Source organism: Rhipicephalus microplus, unplaced genomic scaffold (genome assembly GCF_043290135.1).
Source record: "Rhipicephalus microplus isolate Deutch F79 unplaced genomic scaffold, USDA_Rmic scaffold_15, whole genome shotgun sequence".
Classification (NCBI taxonomy): domain Eukaryota; kingdom Metazoa; phylum Arthropoda; class Arachnida; order Ixodida; family Ixodidae; genus Rhipicephalus; species Rhipicephalus microplus.
In genome coordinates, this window is record NW_027464588.1 from 19,245,526 (window position 1) to 19,258,335 (window position 12,810).

Genomic DNA, 12,810 nt, shown 5'->3' on the forward strand with positions numbered 1-12,810 from the left:
TTGTTACATAAACGGACATGGCTTGAACTTTACGCGAAAAACAACAAACATAGGGAGGATAGGTGGTAAAGCTTGAGAAATAATTTTAAATAGCGATCATGGAGATGAGAGGGACGAGGCTGTCGCTTTTCGTAGTTGCAAAATGACACGCAGGAAGAAGGAAAAAAAAGAGAGAGAGATATAGATTGGAAATGAAGCTGGTAGAAACACTGGTTAGCTACCCTGAACAGAGCGTGAAAGTGAGGGTCGGAAATAGCTAGGATAGAAACAGATATGAATGAAACAGATAAAACAAAAGAAAGGCTTCACATGCATAGAGGTGCAGGGCGTTCCAATCGATCAGATTATGATAAAAGACAGTTTGAACGCAGAAAGCGCAGGAGCACCTGCGCAGCCTTTTTTTTGCGACGTACAGTACACAACATAGAACTTGTGTACAGTACCACCTCATAGATACTAGCTTTATTGGGGGCGGTCACGCGTAGCGTTAGTCCATTGATAGAAAGCTAATCATATAAATGTTAAAATTTATCTCACCATGTATAATGGGAGCAAAGGCTATTCGATTGATACTCATTTTCATTATGCGAATGCTGCCCGATGATACTCGAATTGATAGCTATTCGATTACAGTACCAAATTGAAGAGCATTCTATTCGATTACGTTGGAGGCGGAAATGTTGCAGGCCCGTGTGCTCAGATTGGGGTGCACGTTAAAGAACCCCAGGTGGTCTAAATTTCCGGAGCCCTCCACTACGGCGTCTCGCATAATCATATAGTGGTTTTGGGACGTTAAACTTCTCATATCAATCAATTATTCGATTATGTTGAGGAATTGAATAGTGAAAATGTGAAATATCGTTTTTTCAAAGTAGTTTTTGAATAAGCAGCAGCACCGGCAGAACCCCCCGAGAAAACCTTGAAAGATCTAATTATAATTTCTTCTCTTTGATTATATAAATTAGTCTGAATGAAGCTTGAACATTTACGAACCGATAGCAAATACTAATGGATTGCTGGATGAAGGCGTCTTTGTGGAAAACTTCACGCTTGGCCGTGCATTTTTAACTGTGCTGAAGTTGTAGGCATTATTCAGTTCCAGTCTTCATCTTGTTGTAATGAAACGGTGAAGGTTATCGTATTCATGCCTAACAATAGGCGCTAGTGTTCCGTTTCCGTAAATTGTTTTGCAGATATAGCTTCGAAAACTGACAGTTCCAAGCTTTCGCTGCCTAGCCCCATGCTCCGATGACAGCTTGATCTGTTTCATTGCATCTTCACATCATCTGCGCTGTTTTGTTGAAATTTGTTTGGTTTATGTGGCCTAATTTTATTTCAAATGAAGTCACACAATCTCCCACGGAAAAAGTTGTGACTGCGGTGTTTTAAAATACAGTTACAGAACACCTCGAGGCTCCGTTCGCTAATGTAAACAAGCTTGCCATAGCTTTAAGATTGCTCTATTGTCAGTCAAATAAATGTAACCGTAATGTCCTTTGGTGAAATTGTAAAAGTTTTGTTTCAAACGAAAGGTAGTAAAGTTCTTGAACTCTTTGAAAAAACTTTTGCCTTACTATTCAAAAACCACTCGAAAATTGTTCTATTACTATTCGTATTTAATTTGAATGCAATTCGGTACCGAATGCACTATTCGCACACTCTTAAGACTCAGGTGTGGTACCCGTATTTTAGGCCTATTTGTTAAACATTATTTTTATTTCTGGACTTGCCAACGAATCAAATGCACTTCACTATAGTTATGTTTTCCACGCGGGCTCCATTTCCCAGTGGCAACGTTTTCGCTGGTTCACGAGTTAGAGCCTGCAATCTTCAGAGTACGTGATTTATTTATATGACCTAATTTGCATTGTGCATGCATGTGTACTGCTGCAATTATTTACATCGCAATAATTATATATGATTTATGCACCACAGTCTCAGAAAAGAAGCATTACGCAGAGCCCAACGACAATCACCTTACTTTCTCAAAAGTGACTAGGCCCCCAGTATTGAGAGTAAATGAAATGAAAACTTCAAGGCATCACTTTGTTTCATCGTAACACCTATGAAAGCAGACGTAAAAAAAAACTTCGACTGCGCACTGGCCTAAGTGCACTTTTGTGCGCTCGCCGTAACTTCACGGCTTGTCAAGTGATGTGGCAAGTTCCATATTATAGAAGAGTACTTCGCTTCCTCAATTGTTCAAAACTGCACTCGTGTAGTTTTGTCTTGCACGCGTGATTACAACAAATCAAGCTACATGAGTTGCAATGACGGTTAACACACGCAGAAATGCATGAACAGGAGTACTCAATGAAGCTCACTGGAAAGATTACCGCAGTAGCTCAACTGGGGAAGCGTAGGTCACGTTATCCTGAAATTGCCGGCTTGGTTCATACCTGCAACGAATTTTGCTTTCTTGGCAGGTTTCACTCCGTTTATGTCATAAGTACTGCGTTCTACAAATCATGTTCCGCCTACCTCCCCTGGCTTTATTTTATGTTGGTTTTTAGGATGTGTCTAGCAAATAAAAAAAAACAAGCGTTGCGATTTCTAGCGCATGTTGGTGAACTAAGCACGTAAATACATTCATTGCTACAGTGAAAAAAAACGTGTGAACGACTCTAAAAGGCGCTTATTTCAACAACATTATTTTTGTATAAAACAAGGTATTAATACATAAATGCGTCCTCGGCTGCGAGTGCTGGTTTTTAAAGAAACGAGGAACAAACTACTCCCCTTGTACTGCACCTAACTAGCACGTGTGCCATATTTCAAAACCCAGGCCATCTTGCTTTTTTTTTCACATGTATGAAACGTTCAGTAAACTTTGAGGCATGAAGGGAACGTTTGATGTGCTGGGAGTGTACAGAACGCTATATGTATTTTTGAATGAGCAGTAGAAAGGCGAAAAGCATATAAGAGCGTATTTTCAAATCTAAGTTTAGCATTATTATATAAATCTGAATTCACTAAAAAAGACACAACAGTTATAAACAGATCACTTAGGCATCGCTCTCGATCAGGTAATGCAGTATACCGAAAGAGCCGATTTACGTATCACTGTCCAGATGTAGCGGTGCGTATTGCAATAGGTTAGAAGTGGTCTTAACCTTAAACATTACGTTGTGCCGGCCGCACCGCTAGTTACCCTGTCCACGTTAGGAATTTAAAGGAAGTCATTTGTACTGGCGAACCGACAAGGCACAGGGACATTGACGTTTTCAAACGGAAAGAATTAGCGAGGTCATTCGCCTTGATAGCACATAAACAAAACTGCCTTGAACACATCTAGAATGGTAGAAGAAGCGAAATGAGCACGGTAAGATAAATAGCTCCTGAGTATCATGCATCTACGACAGTGGCTCTTTGAGCAGCCAATGCAGACGCGAGGTAGGTGGTTTAGATACTATTACATTTGTAATATGCAGTCCGAGTGCCCCGTTTTGTTTCTTTTTTTGGTTTTGTTTCAGCGAAGCCTTGAATGTCCCGTTCTGGGCACACTCCCATTCTAATGTACATGTGAGTGGGTCCGGTACGACTCTCTTTCGCGATATAAGTCTTTGGTCTTGTTTATGGTGAACGATGGCTTATGGCCGATGAGGCAGTATAACTGAGTATTTCTTTGTACAGGACACTCACTCACTTGTAGACAGACAGAAAGGAAAAAAGATATCTTTTATTAGAAGGAAGAGAACATAGCTAGCGTATAAAAATTGTTGACGCAACTCTGCATGGAGAGGAAAAAGTGAGGGGAAGGGGGGAGTAGAAAACAGACAAGAAGTAGGCGAAAAGTAAAATAAAAATTTCAGAAATTTTAAAATGAATTGAAAAAATCCACGGATCTCCTTGAAGGGAACCATGACAAGTGGGCGAAGATCTGGGCATTGTATTTATGAGGAATCGCAGGATGCCCGAGCGTTCTCTATTACATTGCATATTGAAGGACGTGTTGAAGTGCATATATATGTGTAAATTTATTTCAACAAGCAGTCACCCTATTAGCTTTAAAGCAGACTTAGAAAACTGATGGACTGAAGCATATGCCTCAAAAAAAAACTCAAGAAAGAGGAATCTTACTGGAGGCAAGATATCAATTTGAAATGAGTAGTGTGCTGTGACGCATATAGCTCGACTTGTGCCTTTATGTAAAAAGTATCCTTCAGAAGCCTGCGCATCTAGGAACGTTTTAAGAGGGATCAAGTCATCAGTACTGTTGTCGATAGGTTATATTCACCGGGAACAGCAATCTCTTACCTTGTAGTTAGCAAATGTCTACGTTGAAGTTTATTGTAAAACCTGTTTTTTTGTCTCACATATATTCCGTCTATAGCAACGGTTTTATACTGTGAGCACAACGGATGACAAAGCTAGAGTCTAAAAAAGTTCATCCCTAAAAAGAAAAAAAACAAAGAATATTGTGAGTTTTTTTCGGGCTTTGTTTTGGCTCTTAGGCGGAGACATGCCCCGGCAGAGTCTCTCAATGTGTGCATTCCAGGTGCAACTAAAAATTGTCAAGCTGACCAGGACTACCGAAATATCCTAATATTAGTTTCATCGCGCATTTATGTTCCGTGAAGCAGGCAAGAATGCTAAAGATGCAAACAAATATTATGTTTTTTTATCCTTGAAAGCATGCCTCGTCGCGCATGCTAATCGGTGCACAATCGACACTCAAGAATTTTTTTTGTAGAGAACAGTATTCAGTCGCAAGTACATTTCACACAGAAGTCGTGTGGTGTCCAGCTGTGACCACCTGCATTAGGGGTTGCTCCTTTCTCTCAAAACACAACCCCGTCCTCCCAGAACAGAAACTTTCCTGATCTGCCGACAGGTGGCGCCATAAGTACTTCTTCGTTCATGAATATATAAGAACAAGGGTGACAGAAAAATTTCAACAAAGAAGTGCTTCATGCACCACAATAGACAAGGACGAACCAAGTGGTGCAATGGCTCCACTTTCACAACGTGAGTGACGTGAGTGGGAAAGGGCTGAGAAAAGGGTTTCGAGAAGTACATCAACAGGTCCAGATGGCATTCCAATTATGGTGATAAAGACATTAGGTCCTAAGTCTAAGCAGGCTTTGAGAGAGGTAGTGAGCACAATAATAATCGATGAGGAAGTTCCCGATGGATGGAAACTTAGCAGGATGAGCATGATCTATAAAGGAAAGGGGGACAAAGCTGGCATAAACAACTACCGTCCCATAACAGTCACATCAGTGGTCTACAGGCTGGCGATGCTGATTATAAAGGAAAGACTGCAGGCATGGATAGAGGATGAGGGGGTGCTGGGAGAACTGCAGAATGGGTTTCGGAAATATAGGAGGCTGGAAGACAATCTGTTCTCACTGACGCAGTGCATAGAAATAGCAGAAAAGGAACACAGGCCCCCGTGGCTAGCATTTTTGGATATCAATGGAGTGTACTATAGCGTGGTTCAAGAGGAACTATGGGGAATACTGGACGCACTAGGCGTGGAACATGTAGTCACTAATCTTTTAAAAGGTATCTATAAAGGTAACAAGGTAGTTATAAAGTGGAAAAAACAGGTATCCAAGCCTGCAGAGGTAAAACGGGGGCTTAGGCAGGGGTGTCCCCTGTCACCCTTATTATTCATGATGTACCTACAAAGATAAGAGGCCAAATTAGAGGGAAGTGGACTGGGCTTCAACCTCTCTTTAGTCAAACAAGGAAAACTCATTGATCAGGCACTACCAGCATAAATGTACGCAGATGATATAGTGCTAATGGCCAACAACAAAGAAGATTTGCAGAGATTGATGGACATCAGCGGTAATGAGGGAGATAGGTTAGATTTCAGATCCAGTAAGGAAAAATCAGCAGTCATGTTTTTGAATGATAACGAAGGTAGTGAGCTTAGAATACAGGAGGTCACGCTAGAGATAACAGATAAATACAAATATCTGGGTGTATGGATAAGCAATGGGACCGAGTACCTGAGGGAACACGAAATATACGTGACGACTAAAGGTAACAGGAATGCAGCAGTGATGAAAAATAGGGCACTGGGGAATTACAATAGGTATGATGTTGTGAGAGGAAAATGGAAAGGGGTCATGGTTGCTGGGCTGACGTTCGGCAATGTGGTCTTGTGCATGAGATCAGAAGTTCAAGGAAGATTAGAAATTAAGCAACGTGGAATAGGTAGGCTTGCTTTAGGAGCTCACGGGAATACACCAAATCAGGGAGTACAAGGTGATATGGGATGGACATCATTTGAGGGCAGGGAAGCTAGCAGCAAGATAAAATTTGAGAAGTGATTGAGAGAAATGGGGGAGGAGCGTTGGGCTAGGAAGGTTTTCAGCTCCTTGTACATAAAGAATGTCGATACAAAATGGAGGAAGCAAACCAGGAAATTGACTGGTAAATACTTAGAAAACAGCAGGTGGCCAAACCAAAAAGAACTGTCGGTTAAGAAAAAAGTGTAGGAAACTGAGACTGACATGTGGAGAATGGGCATGATTAAGAAGTCCGCACTAGAGACCTATCGAACCTTTAAGCAGGAAATTGCCAAGGAAAGAATCTATGATAATAATCGGGGTAGTTCTCTACTGTTTGAGGCCAGGACGGGAGTACTGCGAACCAAGACATATCGGGCCAAATACGAAGGGGTAGACATTGTATGCAGCGCGTGTGGAGAGGAAGAGAAGAAGAAACTGCCGAACACTTGACAATGTTCTGTAAAGGGCTTCACCCTATACTTCAGGATGATGGCGCTGAGTTTTTCAAAGCACTGGGGTTTAGGGACCGGGAAGGCAAAATGGACTTTAAGCGGGTAGACTTAACTAGAGGAAGGTTATCTGATTGGTGGCTAAAGTCAAGGCACGAGTGAAAGTTAAACCCTTCACTGCAAAGTACGAATCCTCAAACTCACTTCTTAAAGAAAAAAAAATAAATCTAGTTTTTGGTTCATTAAGTATTACGGCTTGGTGGCGCTAGCCACCGCCCGATCTAAAGGGTACAGCCATATGCATCCATCCATCCATCCATCCATCCGTTTCACCTTAGTGACGGCTTGCTCCTTCTAACGAAAGGCAAATTTTTGTCTTCCGTTCTTTTTCTTAGAAAGGACGCAGATGAACGCAAAGAATAAAATGTAAAATTACTGATTAACACAAGATTGATTGATATGTAGGGTTTAAGGTCCCAAAATTACCATGTGAATATGAGAGCTGCCGTAGTGGAGAATCCGGACGATTTAACCACCTCACGTTTCTTAACGCGCACCCAAATATGAGCACATGGGCCTACAGCATTTTAGCCTCAATCGAAAATGCAGCCTCCGCAGCCGGGATACCATTCCGCTACCTGCGGGTCAGCAGCCGAGAACTTAAGCCTATTACACCACCGCAGTGGGGCTTTGCTCAACATAAGCTATAACGAAAATATAGGAGCAAAAACGACATTTTTGTGCATTTTTTAGGGAATTGGTGACATTTTATTTGAGTCTGAGCGCAGCTGCTGCATTATTACCACTGTGTATTGAACAATTAGAAAGGTGAAAATATGATATTTCTTCTCATCGTGCTCATCGTAAACCTAACAAACAAATTTACAAATAAATGATGACTAGCAGCATCACGTTGGCGCATTTGTTCACATTAAATGCCACAATTCTGCTCTTTGTCGCATACTTTAGAGCCAGCTTCACTACGAGGCTATTTTCCAACAACGGAATTCCAGAGCGGCCCTAGTATGTAATGCATCAACGTACACGCACGTGATTCTCAGTCGTTGTCGAGAGGAAGCTTGGCAGAACTGACTTTTTCCTCACCGGAGTCAAGGCCCGCCCGCCGGCTCCCACAAAATCAATCTTTGGTTTTAGCTATTCTCCCTTACGTTGCTCGCAGAGGAAGCCTATAAAAGCGAATCACCGTGAGGTAAAATGTCACATGCGATGCTTCAGAGAGGCAAGCGTAATCCCTGTCGAAGTGGGGCCACGTAGGATGCTTTACTCTTATTGTTCTCCAGCCTTTTGTAAACATTCCGCAACGCGTGTTTACTTTGAAGTTTGCCCTTTTTACTCAGACACAAATTTCAGGCGGCATATTGCGAGCAAAAAAGTTATAAGCTGACACGCCGCAACAGCGTGAAGCACTGGAACATCTTTTATAGCGTTGACTTGTTGCCTATAAATTTAGATTTTGCTTGGTAAATGTGGCATCCTTATCACTCTGAATATATTATAAGTTTGTTTCGTGCTCTAAAACTTGTCTTGTTGCTGCGTCGCAGCGTGTTTCGTATGCTTCAGAGGTGGTGTGTCCGTACAGCTTACCTATTAATGTATTATGCACAACGTCAAATTGATATATTTGCCGATTTAACTTGTGCCAGTCTGGGGGCGACTCTAGACTATCGTTTTCATGTTTCACAAAGCCAACGTGGACGTAAATGAAATATCGTGTAACCTGTTGCTTTTAGAGTGCTGTTCAGTGCAACCATATGGTATTGCCATTCAAGCGAGAAACCACACGAGCAGCGAATGTGTGAACTACATTGCCAAAGGGCACATCGGCAGACAGAACCGGATGTCATCCAGAGTATAGAAGAGTAGCAAGTATTCTAAATTGCTAATAACTTTTTTCTAAACACAAGTGAACACTCCGGGTTCTTTCATTTGAACATATCTAGGGACCTAATTAGGAAATAATAAATCATGCCTCTTTGCTGGATGACCCACCCTAATTTTAGGTGATTTCGACACACTAAATATAATATTTATGAGCTACTCTTATAGAAGTGCCAGAAATGATTCACTTTATAAGAGTCGTTATGTCTGGTGACGAAATATTTTGCAGAATAAATGTTCCAAAAAGTACTTTATTTGTTTGCGTGGAGCAAGCTATAATCGTAGAGTCGAAAGTAATTACCGTCACTTAGAATATGGCGTTTCGGGAGGCAATTTGAAATTCAAAAGTACACAAGAATACTGTGAGAGCCACAGCTGCTCAAGCTGGTATGCGGCCGAAAAGTTATATTTCCTACACGAGACATCCCTACTATCTTCCTGACACACTTCCGTACTTTCTTTAAGATGCCTATTGGTCGTTAAGTGCCTTCTTCTATTTAGTTGCAAATTATTTGGCCATACTGTTGTGTTTTCAAATGACACCAGTCACTTTCGTAATAGTACAAAATATTTATTTCTAACTTGGTTTCATAAGATTTAGAAAAAAGATACACTGCTGAACAGCCGAAAGACAAAAGCAACGTAGAACAAAGGCACGTGGTTGCATCTCACAAATGAATAAACGAGGTTAGGGGCAAATAAGTTGACTACGTATTTAATGCAGAACGAGAAGTAATATGTGTTGACAAAGATGTTTCACACTCAGCCTCTAAGAAAAAAAAGTTCAGTCAAAGCGGGTCCGTAAATGAAAAACAAGGATACATTATCCCCACAAAGCCGACGGTATTAGAAAGGTAAAAAAAAATTGACATATGAATATATGAAAGAGAAAAGCAGCAAAATAAACTACGATGCAGAAGATCGAACCTATAGCTTTTCCCGTGCAGCTTAAAAGGCTTCCAATGACCTGGAACTGTACACGAATGCGAGGGAGCCTTCCAGACTAATACCCTATATCAGAGGACGCAGAGTGATCCACTCTTTTATATTTTTTTACATATATCGTCCCACTGTGAGATTGCTGACCCCGCTGTCATTAGGAATGGAACCCAGAAAGCCATCCTTCTCACGACCAACACGTCATCTCCTTGTTTTACCGCTGGAAATTGCAGGGCGCAGAATACGGCACAGCTGAATGATACTGTGAAAGGTGGTGGGTGTTACTCCAAAGAGCTAGACTTCTCAAATCACAAGAGTGTTTGGCGGCTGTTATTCAAAGATTGATAAGGGTGTACTTTATTCTTGAGCAAGCCGGGCTTTCGCAATGGCTATGGCATTCGTCACGTGTCACCTTCTGTGAATTTTTTTCTTTTTTCGCAATCTTCCACAACTAAATACGTCGTAGTCACAGTATTTGGTTACGCTACAGAAGGAACAAGCATATAACGCATGGCAGCTAATATAAGCGTTGTCTTCGTCAGTTGCTATTATTTATTTTTTATATATATTTAGCAAGCACAAGCTTTCCGGCTCTCAGAGTGCGTTACCTAATTAGAATAAAAAAATAAAAACAGGTACGTTCATCCAGTTCATTTTGAGACGCAAAAGTATTTATTTATTTATTTATTTATTTATTATTGTGCTCTTAAGGCGTGAAGGCACTGGCATTGCAAAGATGAATGGTATAACAACATATCATCTAACAATTTCGAAGGTGGCAAGCTCTTGTGTTGCTAAAACGGACGGTGGAAGGTGGCTCTAGTCCCTACGTGTTTGTGGCAAAAAAAACGAAAAAAAACGAAGTTAACAAGTGTTATAGTGGCACAAGGGCGTGAGAAGTTTAATATCATGATTTATCCGTGAAGATAAGTAATCTGGGGGGAAGAAAACAATTACGTTTAAGGTTTGAATTCGTGTCAAAACTTTTTGTAAATTATAGGCTTCGCCGGAAGTATTTGTGGCGTGACTTAAGAGACGATACACCTAAAATAGCTTTCATAAAAGCAACTCTCGTGTAGTGGGAGCAAAACAGAACACAAAACCAGCTGCGTAATTCTGAAAGAATTCAAGGGCTGCAGTTAGTTCGGAGCTAGATGGATCGTAAATAAAATAAGCCTATTTCAATTTAGATTTACAATACAATTTCAGTTTTAAATCTTGAAAATATGACGAAAAAAAGGTTCCGAAATCCAAGCAAGCAATTATGTCAATCATTTAAAGTCCAACACGCATATTCTAAGAAAGGTTGTAAGTTATATACCACAAAAATAATGGTAACCAGTACCAAGGCTAAACGTGGAGTTGTGAAAGATATAGGGAAAGTCTTCATTAGCTTTCTTTTGATGCATTCATGTCATGAATGAAGAATCAGTAATGTTTATTTTCAAGAGTCACTTGTCGGCTCACTTCGAAACCACGTCAATGTCATAATTTGAAAAGTGGAAACTTCATGTGGGTTATGTAGGGCACGATACTACACGCACTCGTCAGTGAAAAACCTCAAGGTAGATTTATATTCTAATCAGTAAATCATTATGAAAATAAGAAAAAGTAAATTGGCTAATACAAAACCAAATGGTGAATTCTAATGTAACAGTAATTGTCTGAAAGGTATTATTATTACCGTGTTTACGTTCTGTACACAGTATATATTGCTACCGGTTCATCTGGTTGAGGAGGTCTACGGGATGGCTTTCAGCTCTCCCATAGTAGAGTGCCAAGTACTCTAAATCATTAACCACTTTTTCTAAACACGCAGACTGTTGGTTACAGAAAAGTGAATGCAGTATAGAAAATAAGGACTCATACGGAGCTTGCTTACTTTCGAAAGTAAGAGAGTACGCGAAACAGTGCCGAAGGCTTTAGCGCAATCTAAAAAAAAACACTGTAGAAAGGGAAGATGTAAGTTTGCGATGAAAAACGCATAAACAGGTTGTGTCGAGCCGACCTTTCCACAAGCGAACTTGTCTTCCTGAAGACTAGAACAGAACTGAATTTTTTTTTAGCGCTGGCGTTTCTACTGTTCATACCATGACGAATATACGTGACGGAAATACGTCAGTAGAGCATTTGTGGACCCCGGCATAAAACACTTTCGTGTTAAAAAAAGAAACCGCCAGGCCTGCGTGGAACGCACTGCGCAGTCAGAGCGAAAGCTTTAACAGCAGCCTTTAGCGTATGCTAAACACTCGTTGGGTAATTGCTACAAGCTACGCAGGAAGCCCACTACGCCATGAATTATTGTAATCATATAGTGGTAGAAAAGCACTCGATATGCTATCGTTCGTCATTTTTCGGAGAAGCATGCTACCCGCTACATATTTGCAAGGAATTTCATGCAATCTTATAACGCTACGGCTGACAGAGAAGAAAAGTTATGCGTGAAGCTTTTATATTAGTTTGGAGCATTCAATAACACTCGTTACGCAATTCGCATTGTTTGACACCAAATTGTTACTTTTCTGCTATGAAAAGTTTTATTACTCATATCAACACCATTCCATCCCCGACGTCAAGTCTTTCTAAGGCCAGTTTACGGTGAAATTTCAGACATCGGCGTGTCTACGTGTCTATCTGGTAAAATACTGGGCTGGCGCGCATTAAACTCGGGTTCGAATTGCTTTGGGTTCATAGAATTCGGCATTTAGTTTTCTTTTTCCTATTTCGCGCGATAGTGGTTACGGACACCGGTGGCGGCGATGGACAACTGTATACGGCGCTCGCGACCCTTATGATCTCATAACGGCACTCGCTGTAAAAATTAAGGTTTGAGCCGTAATTGAACCCAAGCCTTCTGCGTTGTAATAAGCTCTTCTACCATAGAGTTATGCAAGATCATAAATCTGCCTTCAAGAAATGCAACATGCACACGAAAGCCAGTGCAACTCCAAATGTAGTTGTAAATCAGGATATTTATTGTTATAACAAAGCAATAAACACTACACGTGTAAACCTATGACGCAGATGTGATGGTGATTTCACGTCAATCATAGTTTCAATGCTAACTTCACTTTTATAGCTGCCTATTAACGATAAAATTCGCAAGCTTTGCTAACTGCTACGGGTAGCACGCAAAGATGCCGCGAGCACCGTAAAGTACGCCTGAAAATAGTGAGTGTGTTCGCTAACTCTATGCTAGGTTTTACTCCTCTACCCACCACAAGAGTGCCCTCACAAAAAGATTTTAACAGCCACAGATTGCTATTTTTAATGATCGC